General features: G+C 35.8%; 1 protein-coding gene across 26 annotated transcripts in view; it reads right to left on the bottom strand.

Annotated features, from left to right (window-relative positions):
* Window positions 1–12,604, bottom strand: part of sif (still life) — a 157,293-nt gene that overhangs the window by 67,891 nt on the left and 76,798 nt on the right. For 2 of the 26 annotated variants that reach the window (XM_069498900.1, XM_069498901.1), the window contains exon 1: window positions 5,774–6,033. The exons of 22 other annotated variants lie outside the window; for them this stretch is intronic. The gene's annotated coding sequence lies outside the window, so the exon portion shown is untranslated. Of the gene's footprint in view, window positions 1–5,773; window positions 6,034–12,604 lie in introns of those variants that run through there. 2 more of the 26 variants (XM_069498902.1, XM_069498903.1) reach the window with 2 other exon arrangements.

Here is a 12,604-nt window from a genome sequence, read left to right as displayed (position 1 = left end):
TATAAAAATTCATCCCCTAGGGGGGTGAAATAGGGGTTTTAAATTTGTGTAGTCCACGCGGACGAAGTCGCGAGCATAAGCTAGTATATATATATATATATTACTATTATGGATTGTATATATATATATATTGATATTTATAATAGATATGTATATGTATGATAGTTATGTATGTATTACTGAAATAGTTAGGTACTTATTAATTAATTATATTATATTGTTTTATACTACTTCATTTTTCTGTATTGCGTGTAAGTACTATCCAACACACCTAGTTTCTCCTTTCACCAAAGGTTGCCTGGTAGATTGCTGTGAGCAATAAGGCCGCCTTTGCATACAATTTTTTTTCGTTTTAGTTTCTTTGTAATGTTATGTAATATTTTTTGTGTGCAATAATGTATTTCTATCTATCTACGACGTAGGCATCCGCTAAGAAAGGATTTTTTGAAAATTCAACTCCTAAGGGGGTGAAATAGGTGTTTGAAATTTATGTAGTCTACGCGGACGTAGTCGCGAGCATAAGCTAGTCTTATATAAATTCTATTTGTGAAACTTGTCATCAGCTTCAATTTTCTTCTGTTCTTATCAATTTACTTTTCCAATTAGCTGTAAGTTTTCCTGTTAAATAAAAAAATATAAGTATAATAATAATTAATACCGCGCATTATTTTTGCTCTTTTTGATTATTAAATAATTTATGACTATATTATATATAGATACACAAAATAAATAAAAAATACTAAATGATGCCCGCGATTTCGTGGGCGTGGATTTAGGCTTTTTGAAAATCCCGTGGGAACTCTTTAATTTTACGGGTTAAAAATTAGCCTTAGCAGACAGACAGATACACTTTCGCATTTAGTAACCAACTTCCAAAAAGGAGATGGTTCTCAATTCGGCCCGTTTTTTTTAAATGTATGTACACCGATTTTTTAGAGGTTTCGTATTCGTTCATTTACTGGAGTCCTTTACCCTAGTACGTTAAAGTACTAAAAGTGCGTGTTAGTAATTAGTATCAGCTGATCAAATGTCAATAAATTGCGCCAAAACCAAACGCCAAAACAAAAATTGCTAGTTTCAAGGTGAAACGGCAACTGTCATTAGCAAATGCAATTCCCTTATAAAATTTGTAGATACTCGAAGAAAAAGTGAAATGAGGCAAACTGAGGTATGAATAATTGAGATTAAAAGTCAAGGATCGTTAGGGCAAAGACTAGACGATGCAAATCGGTCAAATTAGGAGCGCCATGAGAATTCAATAATTTTATTATACGAGCTGTTTTTATATTTCTGGCTTCTATTTACATATATTACAAATAGTAATCATTATGATTTTCCATACTTCTTGCTATCTTTGATATCTAAATATATAAAAGAAAAATGTTCACCGATTCACTGATCCATCAGCACACACCTCAATCCACAAAAACAATATACAAAATTATACAAAATGTGATGTAGGCTACACGGGGTTTTCAAGAACCAAATTCGAACTCGCGGGTTGAAACTTGAAAGCATATCTTAATATTATATGTACCTATAAAACACAAAAAATGTTTCTATCTGTGTCAGTTCAAACTTTGAAATTTTTTAATTAGAATGGTAATAAAGTGAAGATGATTTTGAAGTTTTCTTTTCTTTTTTTAGCGTAGTAGTACACGCCGGGTATCCACTAGTTTATAGGTATGTAATACAGGGAAAATGGCTTTTTAAGGTTTCGTACTTCATAATGGAAAAATGGAAATCTTATGGAATTATTTTGCTATCTGTCTGTCTGTGTGTCCAACCTGTCTGTATGTTTGTGTGACTTCCAAAGTCGGTCACCCATCCAGTAACATACTCGGGTCAACATTGCTTAACAATCGCAATCGATTAAATATAGTTTACACAGCGCGAGCGAGGCCACACATCCCTCATACAATTACCAATAACGATATAAGCGTGAACTCATTTTGAAAAAACAAAGACCTAGGATTAGCTTCTAAGCTACTTTGTATTCCATTCATGGCGTGACATTGATGTATTTCTTGTAGTTTTGTCACGTTTTAATTACGCTAACAGCCGGCGCGTCCCAAGGGAAGTAGGGCGTTATGCACCGCCACAAAGCAACATTGCATTTGGTCTATCACGACGGCTTCGCTCATGGCCTTTAAATGGATCTGAAATCTATTCGCATCGCTTCAACAAACACGACCTACATACTATTGGATGAATCTGACGTCCAATCCGAAGATGTGCATCTACGAGAGCTTCCTACTGAACGGAGATGCCAGTTCAAACAATAAATGAAATAGATAAGGAGTTCCTTTTGGACAAATCAATTTAGATACGATTTCAGCCAATATAATATGTACTTAGATATTATTTCATTTTGTATCGACTACACTTAGATACGTTAGCGTTTGACTACTGTTTCTACCTATTTATTTACTATTAGGCTATACCTACTATAATTCTACTTTTATTATAGCTATAGGTATGTGAACTTGCAGTACCTACTACCTTTGCGTTTCAACATAATATTATCAAGGTGTCAGATAATGTGAAAGTGACAAAATAATAACTTTTAGGATAAGATTTTAATGTACCCACGTTTCTGCCGTCGTTATATTAACTAGCTTATGCTCGCGACTTTGTCTGCTTGGACAACATAAATTTCAAACCCTTATTTCACTCCCTTAGGGGTTGAATTTTCAAATATCCTTTCTTAGCGGATGCCTACGTCATAATAGCTATCTACATGCCAAATTTCAGTCCGATCCTTCCAGTACTTTGAGCTGTGCGTTGATAGATCAGTCAGTCAGTCAATACCTTAGTTTAATAATTACTTACAATTTACATACCTAATACGATTACAAAAATACGGTACGCAGCCTACACGTATAAATTGATTAGTAAATATGAGGGTAAAATGGCTTTATAAGCTATCGAGGTCTGTCCGCTTTTACTTGAGGCTTTTACATCATCTTCAGAGTTCGTAGAACACAGTGTAACATTTGTCGTGGTTCGAGGATCCTAGATTTATCACATAACATCAAAATTAAGCTCAAAAAGCTTCAAAAAGTTCTTTATCCAAATAGATTTTTACAATAACTTTCGTAAAGTTCTATGAGTTCCTTTTAGATATTGGATGAAGATTTCATTGTAGTGTAAACAATTTTTTATTCTGTACTTACTAGATGATGCCCGCGACTTCAAAAATCTCTTGCAAACTATTTGATTTGATTTTTCCGAGACGAAGAGTAGCCCAAATGTCCGCCTCCTGGATACAAACTATCTCTATACGAACTAAATTTCGTCAAAATCGATTAAACGGATGGGCTTTTTATAAGTAAGAGATAGACCGAAAGGCAGACAGATAAATACACTTTAGCATTTTATAGTACTAGTATCTAGTATTGAAACTTGGCGACTCTTTTCAAACTTTTAAATACAAAGACCAAGCAGAACAATCAGTAGATTTGTTGTCCTATAAGTAGGATAGCTGATTTCAACGGCCGCATTGTAAATTTTAAATGAATTGAAATTTCTTGAGCAATTAAAGCGCTTTTTACTGTGGGAGACACTGAAAGTAGTTAACAGCTTAATAGAGTATGCTGGCTACAGATCTGCTGAAGAGATTATATTGTATTAAATTCTATCGAGTTATTTATTCTTTCTATCTCTTTATAAAATTAGTACAAAACATATAGCTTCTTGCAATTGGTTAAATTTTATCATTCTGTCTTTCTATCACCGTAGCGGTTTACTATTTTATCAATTAAACTATATTATGATGCCCGGAACTTCATCAACTTGAATTTAGGTTTTTTAAAATCCCGTGAGAAGTCATTGATGCTGGGATAAAAATTAGCCCATGTCTGTCTCCGGGATGCAAGCAAGCAATCAAACGTTAACGTTAAAATCAGATTAGGTAAACGGTTGGTTCGTAAAAATATTACAGACAGACATACACACATTCGCATTATAATAATACTAGCTGATGCTCGCGACTTCGTCCGCGTGAACTACATAAATTTCAACCCCCTATTTTACTCTCTTAGGGGTTGAATTTTCAAAAATCCCTTAGCGGATGCCTACGTCATAATAGCTATCTGCATGCCAAATTTCAGACCAAACCGTCCAGTAGTTTCAGATGTGCGTTGATAGATCAGTCAGTCACCTTTTCCTTTTATATCTTTAGATTAGTACTATGTATGACTATGGATCTATTTCTTCCAATTGCTTCTGAGGCTTTTTGATTCCACTCATGTAGGTTTGCTATTGAGTCAAAGATATTGCACGGTATACATTTCGCATTAAAGGAGACAGTTACTTACTCAATAGATGAATGTATTCGTTTAACCGAAAAAGTCTGTACATGAGTTGCAATTACAGAAGTGACCTCAATAGCTTTTGTGGTATGAGTTACGAGTAGGTACAACAAACACAATCTAGATTTTGAAAATAATTTCTGTACGCTCTTTGAATATTTTTTTATATCCTTGAATTAGTAAAGCTGCACTATTTAGAAGACCTTTGACGATACAGATGATCTTGTTTGTGTGAAGGATAATTAGATTGTATTTTAAATTGTTAATTATTAAAAACTCCTTAATTTTTATACTTTTTCAAAATTTCATATTATTGGTAATAAGTAATATTTCTCTTTCTTTTAACAATAGAGCTATATTCGATTCTGTGAACTCAATTCTATGATCTTTAATCCCAAAATGTTAGTTTAATCGTACCTATATCTAGCACGACTTACGAAAGCTCCAGTTGCATTTGCTATTAATAGAACTGCAGATTGGATTAAAGGTGAAGGTGCAATATAAAAAGTAAAACTCAAGATTAGATAGAATTCTCTGTGTACGCTTTTAGGTCAAGTATTGTCGCTGAGCTTTGCATCATACAAATGTTTGGCACTTGTGTTTGCTGATTCTACACAAGTTTAAAGTGCTGAAAGCACTACACTTGTTTACGAGATAATCCTACTTTACCTTGATCTAACTGACATGTCAGATACAATTGACATCCATTATTACATGGACTAATTTAAGATACAGCATTGTATTTGAAACGCTTTTTAACTTTTATATGATGATGAAACAACATGATAACCTAAACAGCAATTTAATGCTTGACAGAAATATTCCGAGCATTAGAACACTATTATTGTAGGACAAAATATAACAAGTTTGGAGTTTCACGTAACTATTACGCATACATTTTCACTCCCATAATAAAATCGAACTGGGGTTGATGACACATTGATTTTGTGAAACACTAGGTAGATACAAATGCCTGCATTAACATTAATTTAGATGTTGACAAAATAATATCATTGATATTATTTTACCATAAATGTCTAACATGTAACAGACCCATAAGATAATAATAATTTCACAGCCGGAGATTGCATTGACTAAGTAAGCAATTACAGATCTGAAATGAGCGGTGAGCGACTTTATGGACGTTTTCATACGAGCGTCCTGCATTGCGCCAAATTCCTATTTGTGTTGTTCTATTTGTTCTTTAAATTGGAACAGCAGTAGCGAAAACGATCCGGCATAACGACCAGTGAAAAAAAATATTCATAGTATTCTGATCAAATTTTTATTGTTAACAACTTTTCCAAATAGTATCGTGCTACGATTTGCCCGTCAAAACAATTTTTCAGTGATGTTTCAGTAACATGAAAATATAGCACTCCAAACAACCGTTTCATTGTAAATGGTTTATCAGTAATTGGAATCGAATTGGAACAACATTTTTAAACGAAACGATAAACCTGTTCCGATGTCTATTGCCGCGAGGATAGGCGGAGGTACACATCACTTTTTCACGTATATCGGAATAGATGTAGAAATTAACGACCACAGAGTGTGCTATGGTCTCTCACAAATGTTTCTGAAGATATATTTTTAGTTGATAAATAAATAAGTTTATTGAGTTACATAACCGAGCACTGAGCACACGGAGGAGTATTCCAACGCCTAGGCGGTTCTCACTGCGACTGGATCCAGCTCGCGTCAACGGAGGGTGGTCGCGATCGACGAACTTCGTTACGATTCGGAACGAAACGATCGTAAGTCCTCGGGCGCTTTCGGAGCACGCGCGCCTGCGGGCGGGCGGCGTCGCGGCGCCCGTGTGCCCCGCATTACCCGCCTAGCACAGGGCCGCCACACAGCCTGACACAGTGGGACATGTCCCGGCTATAAAGACTACCTATATCATGTTCGTAAATGCCTTTACTAAGAGACACTTAACATTTTGATCTTTTATCAGAATTATTAGGTCGAAGTTATCGATGTTGTTAACTATTAAATAAAATACTTTAAGTACATTGTTATGATCTACCCATCGCCGCGTATGGTTCCACCTCTGTGCATATGGGCCTCTTCATAGAATGAGAAGAGTTATTAGTTCGCCACGCTAAAGAAGTCCAGATTGGCAGACTTTACACACCTTTGAGAACATTATGGAGAACTCTCAGGCATACAGGTTTCCTCACGATGTTTTCCTATAGGTACAGTTAAAGGAAGTGATGACGCACAAGTGATAACTCTTAAAAGTTAAGCACATACTCAGAATAAATTTATTTAACACTGTTGTCCTGGCACATGGTGCAATAAAATGGTGACAACGACCTAGTACTACACGACCAACCAAGCTTTGATGGAATCTATTAAAACGAACGAATGTTTAACTTCTCAAATCTTTATTAATTAAACTACTTACTTAGTCCGGAAAAACTGTCATTGGTTAACAATGCCAGATTTTTCGGGCTAGTTTCATTTAAATTAGTTGATGACCAATAGATTTTTGTATTTCTCAAAAGCTTTAAAAACAAGTAAGTAATTTAAAAGTCTTATAATCTGACCGATATCACTGCAGGTCTGGTGTTTATAAGGTGAAACATTATTATTTTTCAAAAAAATTATAGCTAGCGTCACTCGGGATTATGTAAGGACTCTTAACGATATCCCATTCAATATCCAAATCTATTAGAAGTCATGATGGATTAAAGAAACTCACATACATATTATACATGAATCCTGAAAACATTACACTACTTTTTTCGGGCAGTCATGTAAAAAGTTACATAACCTATATATCTGTCCCACGAATGCAAACTATTTCTGTGCCAAATAGATGAGCTGTGAAAAGCTAACAGACAGACACATTGAATGATTGTAAAATTTAGTTGTTGCAAGTACACATTACAGATAAAAATCTGTTCGTATCGTACTTACAAGATAGAATACCTATTGTTATCATGTCTACATCATCTAGGTAGATATTTTGCAAGAAAATCTGAACGTAGTATAACTAGCTAACTCCTATTAGAAATGTGTAGTGAGCATCTATCTGCAACAAGCGAGACTGGCATGCAGGCAACCTTAACAGGCTTTCTATCTACTTTTTCTGTTTGGTTTTCTGAAAGAGATTGCTACGTATGTAGCGATTGAATATTGAACAACTGGTCTGCATCGGATTCAATGAAATCTTGTTTTAGTAATACTAATATATTTTTCTACGAACGCATTTATCTCTAGTGTTCCGTACAATACTCATACGAAGAAATCAATCAGCAATCACTAGATACGACGACGACAGGGTCTTCTCCGGTTGGCCGAAGGCCAAGCGGGGGTACGGGCCTCGAGGCGTAGCCTCCTTACCCGGGTAGGGCGCGGGGTATTCATGTTACCCCGGTGTTGGTCTTCTAGCCGGAATTTCACTGGCTAGGGCCCGCCATCTTGGCTTCGGGCCTCGTGGCTGGTTGCGTTCCCCGCGCTGCGGGCGATAGATTCGCCGTCGCGCACGGGGGTGGTGCGCGACGGCGGGCACGCTCACTAGATACGAACCCAAGCTTTGACTACTCTCGTTGCTCTAACTAGATGGCAGCATGAGTACCATCCTCGGAAGTGAAAGTAGAACACGCAAATCTGAATCGCACTAACGGAGTTTTCTGCAATCTGCACTATATAATATAGAAGTTTCAAGACACAACCGTCGTCGGCCCAGCTGGCACTACCGAGCACAGATAACCGCTCTTTGGCAGATCTCTCTTTCGTACGGTCGAACCTATACGCTGTTCTCGTAAAAACTGATCAACCAATAAAACAGGCATATCTGTATGGTGCAAAATGCAGTAAATGATATAGTTTTATTATATACTAGCTGATGCCCGTGACTTCGTCCGCGTGGACTTATGTTTTTAAAAATCCCGTGGGAACTCTTTAATTTACCGGGATAAAAAGCCTATGTCGCTCTACAGGTCTTTATCTATACCCATGCAATAAACCGGCCAAGTGCAACTCAGGCTCGCGCAACGAGGGTTCCGTACCTACAGTCGTATTTTTTCGACTTTTTGCACGATAATTCAAAAACTATGATGCATAAAAATAAATAAAAATCTGTTTTGGAATACACAGGTGAAGCCTTCTCATGTGATGCCCCAATTGACGTAGTAATCTTCCTTCAAATAATGAAAATACTAATTATTAGTTCATGACCACAATTTTTTTTTGTGTGATGTAATCACAAATTCACGGTTTTTAGATTTTTCCCCTAATGTCTGCTATAAGATCTACCTACCTGCCAAATCTCATGATTCTAGGTCAACGGGAAGTACCCTGTAGGTTTCTTGACAGACCGACAGACAGACAACAAAGTGATCCTATAAGGATTCCGTTTTTCTTTTTGAGGTACGGAAACTGTAGACAACTTATTGATAATCCCACTTCTGACACAAAATTTTATTTTCATCAGGCCAAAGACAAACTTGTTTATTCTTCATCAGACCTTTGTTGTTAATTTAGTGGCCGAGGATTACTACAAAAGGTACCTGCGCATAAGGGTTCCGTTTTTCCTTTTGAGGTACGGAACCCTAAAAATCACGTCAATCCGTTGCACCTTTGCGACGTGATTGAAAGACAAACAAACAAACAAACCAACAAACCAATAAACCATTAAACCAACAAACCAACAAACAAACACACTTTCGCATTTATAATAAGGGTACTGATATATTGTAGAAAAATAAAACCAAAGTCTTGTACTAGCACAATGTTCTACCAGCAATAATCCTATACAAATACACCTTAGTTATGCGATCCCAAACAAAAGGGATTTGTTTTTAAGACAGCCGAATAATTTAACCAACTACCGTTTCCTTCTATGGTGCTGAACCCTCGGTGCGTGAGTCTGACATAATATTTGTTAGATTTGACAGAACTAAAGCTTTTGTTGGCAGGTAGATACAATTTAGTATAACCTTCAATCATACCATCAGTAATATTAATAAGTAGGTTATTACGTATCAGTGCTGATAACATGAAAGTTTTGTTTAGCTTTATGTTTTTTTCCGCAAGCTATTTAGCGTTGAATTCAGTGGATTTTTGTTTATTTCACGCCAGAATAATAAATTAATGTAATGGTCTGTATATGTACACAATTAAGATACCTTAAAGTTTTATTTTTAAACGCATAATAATAAAATTTTGTAGTCGTGAAATAAATATTATAAGTAACTCAAAAAATAAAAAAAATCTGCAAGAAGCAATAATTTTGTACAAGTAAAAAATCACTTGCAACTTATACAAATTACAACGTAGAAAACGCTGTAGGACCGTTCCATATATTTTTATATGCGAAATCTACGAGTATTACGCAAGTTTGTCGCAAAGGTAGCATAATCATAATTATAAGCCAGAACGTTATCGCGCGCCCGTCACGTTTCTCAAGTAAGTTTTTCCCACGCGGAAAATATTTCTGCAGTCTGCCTTTTTAAGATGAAGCAGCGGAAAGTTATAAAATGCGCTGTTTATATTAGAGAGTAGGGGCGGGGTGAATGCACCTCCCACGGTGTTTACTCTGTGTAACATTAGTAGGACACGCCATAGGGTATTATTGATTGATGACAATTTTTTCCACTTTCTGTATCACTCGCTTATTTTGATCATGATTTCATAACGGTGGCGCTGATCGTATCTCGCTACGCTGTGCAAATACGCACGCTCATGCCGCTTTAATACTTATTTGGTTTTTCTCCTAAATTCTTTAACAATCTAATGATTAATCTCATTAAAAAATAGTCAACTTCTGAATTTGATGAATATTATGAATGGATTGGCTTTTTAAATTAAGAGGAGTTAAATTACAAAAGAACTTAACATTTAATTCGGTCTTAACTTAACAGTTAAGTCGGTATTAAAAATCCATTTCATCGATACTTCTATGCTAATACTTACTAGCTTATTCCCGCAACTTCATCCGCGTGGACTACACAAATTTCAAACCCCTATTTTACCCCTTTAGGGATTCAATTTTCAAAAATCCTTTCTTAGCGGATGTGTGTGTGTCATGATAGCTAACTCCATGCCAAATTTCAGCTCCGTCCTTCCGTCCAGTAGTTTGAGCTGTGCGTTGATAGATCAGTCAGTCAGCTTTTCCTTTCAAAAAAAATCTATTTCCAAGAGCGTTACAAGTTGCGTGCATCATCTATTTGATATAAAGAGAGCTTGCATCCTGGAAATGCACATAGGATACATTTTGACCCGGAAAATCAAAGAATTCTCAGGGGTTCAAAAAAGTTAAATAAATGCTGATCTAGTCGTGGGCATCATATTCTAGTCTATCATATAGACGAAGTGGGATACAACAGTTAGACATGTAATCAAAAAGTTTACTCGCAATCCCAATCTCAATGTTATGCTACAGTGAACTAGTTATGTCGCTAACAATAGATGCTGTAAAAGCAAATCCCAATCCAATACACTGATATTAAAACAAACAATTAATATATTATAGGCGAGTAGTGAATAGTGATACACACATTTATTTATAAGGTAAAGTTATAATAATAATAGTAATACCAATATCAGGCTGTGCTGTAGAGCTCATATAAAAATGTGTCTGGGAGGCGAATAGGGGGTGACATCCCATTTTATAATTTCCCGCTACATTCCTTCCCTGGATGTATTTAATTTCAATGTTACAAGTAGGTTACAATCATGAAATTGATTGGCAAATATTTTATTATAGGTAACATGATTTTCTCATATCCTATTAATACCTACTAATAATTATTATCTAAATATATAAAAGGAAAAGGTGACTGACTGACTGACTGACTGATCTATCAACGCACAGCTCAAACTACTGGACGGATCGGGCTGAAATTTGGCATGCAGATAGCTATTATAACGTAGGCATCATAGGATTTTTGAAAATTCAACCCCTAAAGGGGTGAAAAAGGGGTTTGATATTTGTGTAGTCCACGTGAACGAAGTCGCGGGCATAAGCTAGTTTATTATAAATGCAAAATTGTGTCTGTCTGTCTGTCTGTCTACTTATTTTTCACACTTAACTGGTTTTGACGAAATTTGATACCGAGGTATCTTATATCCCGGACATATTGTATTGTATGTATGGACATAAGCTGATTTTTGTACCGGAAAATCAAAGAGTTACATACTTAAAAAATTGAATGCACGTGGATGAATTCGTGGGCATTTTCTATTTGGGACAGTGATAGTTTGCATACCTACTGGAGATGGACATAGGCTACTTTTTTCTGGAGATTCAGAGTTCCCACGGTTTTAAAAACCATAAATCTACGCCGATTCTCTAGTCTTAGTTGATTATTTAATTTCACTTTTGTTGCAAAAGTTTTTATAAAAAAGACAAGACAATTTTACACCAGAATAATTTTATCTGTACCTACGAAAGTCGGGTATTCTTGGCCTTTTATACCCGGTTTCCGCTCGCATTTGACCTTTTTTCTTGACATAAAAGGTTTTACTTTTTTAACTAGATGGCCAACAAGAAAAGATAAGCACTGGTATTGTAAGCCTTTAATTGCCTCGGATATCTCTATAGTAATATTTCAAGTAATATGTACGTACTATAATATAACTAACGGCCTGCCTCGACTCCGCCCGGGTTGAAGAACGTAATATTACTCTCGAAAGTCTGATCGGTCGACAAAACACATCTTAGACATCTAATAGGCACCCATATAGAAATCCACGTTATATTAAACTAACAGGCCTATCCTGGCTCCGCTCAGGTGGCATTTTTGAAAATATCTTATGTTTGTGGAATCTTCGTTAGGTATAGAGAAAATCTACATGCTAAAATTTTAAATTCTCAATTTCAGTATGTCAATTAGTCAGTTTATTCTTTTGGAATACTTAGTAAAGAAAGAGCCAGCGCGTGCCAATCCTTCGTTATTTTATACAAGCTGAAAGTTACTTTGTATAATGTCCCCAACACAGGGAGCAACGATAAATGACTATGAAGTTTGGATCATGGTGGCTTGTTCTAATTCTCTATGTGACAAGTCTATTTTTTATATTTTCTTCGGAATAGTATTAGAAATCACGTCATTCATTGCCATGACACTTAGTATTGTGGCAGACCCGTGCCCTTAAACTTTTAACATTTAAAAGTTTCAGGGTGTCTGGCAGGTGATTCCTAATACTATTCCGAAGAAAAAAATAAAAAAATTGACTTTATACTTTGACGTAATTTTTTTTACAACTTTATTATCTGTTATCTCCCAAAGCCACCTGATCTAAACTTCATAGTCACTGATCGTTCCTTAATGTGTTGG

This window comes from Maniola hyperantus, chromosome 5 (assembly GCF_902806685.2).
Source record: "Maniola hyperantus chromosome 5, iAphHyp1.2, whole genome shotgun sequence".
NCBI classification, from domain to species: Eukaryota; Metazoa; Arthropoda; class Insecta; order Lepidoptera; family Nymphalidae; genus Maniola; species Maniola hyperantus.
The sequence above is the reverse complement of the archived record's forward strand: the minus strand, read 5'-3'. Positions and strand labels throughout refer to the sequence as shown.